Below are 2,500 nucleotides of genomic sequence, written 5' to 3'. Positions count from 1 at the left end.
GTAAAGCTCTCACAACATTGCAGTTTCACAGTTCACAAGAACAATATACTGTCAGAGCAGTGGGCTGGGAATTCTCAGTTGAACTCACTTCCACAACAATAAGATAAAAGGAAAGAAAAAAAATCGACAAGTCGAAAATAGATAGAAATTTTAGTATAGCAGTAGCCTGTGCTGCTATTGACCCCTCCGACTTTGCTAATATAACTGAGTGGCTGATAAATAGTGTGCCATTCTGAAAGATAAGGCAAGTACCCCTGGCGAGGATGGGATTACTTACAGCGTTCTTCGCCTTACTGCTCAGGTGCCAGGTAATCCACTTTTACATCTGTATAGACGAAGTCTATCACAGAGAATCCTCCTATGCTCCTGGACCAAAACTTTAATCATTCATATACCTAAACCCAATAATGAATATTACAAACCAATTTCCCTGACCTCCTGTCTGTGCAAAAAAACTTGGGTCATTTTCTGCGATTCAGAAAGTGCTCTCCTAGCTTTGAACACACTAGGCAAAGGTGCAGGAAATATTACAAATGACATTAGAATGCCATGATATACGTTTTGTGTTGATTCCATCGCATGCTAGGCGATCATACTGATCACTTAGCAAAATGGGCATGTGACAAGCGAAGTGTGGATATAGCTGTTCGAGTACCTCTTGCTAGGATTTCATACATCATTAAAACTTCCTTCAGAGAACTTCACCGAGTTGATTAATTCTCAACGTCCAGAAGGAGTAATGCATTATAGTCGATTTATGTAAGATTTATTCATCTATGGTTTACATAAAACAAGAACAAGAAAGTGTGATATTATGACCACAAGAATCAGCCTTTGATATAGATTGTATTGGCAGGCCACTACAGTCTGTAATGTCGATAAAATTCTGTAAACTGCGTAATGAAGAAAATAAGCGACTATTTGTACATTATATCTCAAGTGTCATGTGTTACAACCTTCCAGACCACCAAGCATGAGGTACACAGAACTATGTAACTATTTCATATCTGATGTCTTAGAAGATATACTTCTGTTGTTCCCTAAATTTGGAGCGTAGTATCACATGACCACATATCAGATGTAGCAAAGCCTTTCCACGCCCAAGCCATAAGCTGGCTTACTATAACTGATAAAATACGGATCATAATAATTTCAAATTTAAAATTCCATTGTAATACTATTATATAATGCTATGATCATGTATCCAATGTACCACAGCTTGGCCATATCTGTGCAGTTAGCTACTGTGGTATGTAAAGGACTAAACTAAACTAAAAGAAGGCCCGCATACAGTAAAAAAATGCCGAATTTCACAAATAATATTTATCAGTTATGATTATGATTAATTGTAGAATAAATTAAGGTAATTAAAAGATTGTTGTTCTAGGAGGTTAATATAAAATTCATAAGCTTAAAATCACCACACACTTATTATGCACTGTCATATTTATACACATCGACTGCATTGCAACATTCTGTTATCATTTACCACATTCAGATACTGCGGTAATTTCATTCCTGTTGGATGATGTTCCCTTTAGATACATTTATTACTGAATGTCCAGGAGAAAGAATCTAGACTTACTCTTCCGTAGATTCCTCCCAAACTTGCTTTCAGAAATGCTTGGCTGCACAACGACGACTGCAAGGGTGGTTGAGGAAGGTGGACAGCGATCATCAGAATGTGTTTAATGTTGCAAGAAGTACAGATACCGTAATAGTTAGCAATGGTGGCATGACAAGGGCAGAAACCAAACTTTACGGAACATAGATTACCTTTAAATAGTTTTGATCACTTTACAGTTATGTTGAAAGATGTGACAGATTCCCAAATTAGCCAAAGAAAGGCACTTGAAAAAGGCAAAAACTAAGGCAACATATATTACAAAAGTTCTCTTTGATTTTTAATGAGTAAATAATATACACATCAAAAATGTGTGCCATATTATGTAAATATTTCAACAACAACAACGAAAAAGTATGACAGCCAAGGTCTTATATCTACCAGAAATTTATAACAATAAAATTGGCAATTGTGGGTCAACAGGGAAGAATCTATTCCAGCTTCTCATTCAGTGTCTGACAGAAAACAATACGAATGATGAATATCTCACTGGCTTCGCATCGGCTGGGACTAGTAATATAATGGGATTCTTCTGTGGGCATCAAAAACAACTAAAACTGCCTTGATTATACGAAGTCTTAGTCATCTTGCAAAGAGAAAGGGCGAGGTCAAACCACACAAATTATTGCATATGGCCATATAAATGATATTCGAACAATGAGAGTTTCTGTCATTGTACTTTAATAGAACTATAACACTGAAAAAGTTGGAGCCCCTAAATTACTTTATGATTCTTCAGTATCACTATACTTATTTTATCAAGATTTACTGAATTTGACTTCTAGAGAAGTGGGCTTACCATCTACTACATATACAGTGCATGCAAACAACTCGACGTTGACAGCTGAAGATGCTGCTACAGGCATTTTTATTTAC

The sequence above is a fragment of the Penaeus monodon genome, chromosome 42, assembly GCF_015228065.2.
Source record: "Penaeus monodon isolate SGIC_2016 chromosome 42, NSTDA_Pmon_1, whole genome shotgun sequence".
In the NCBI taxonomy this organism is placed as follows: domain Eukaryota; kingdom Metazoa; phylum Arthropoda; class Malacostraca; order Decapoda; family Penaeidae; genus Penaeus; species Penaeus monodon.
This window is presented reverse-complemented; position numbering follows the sequence as displayed.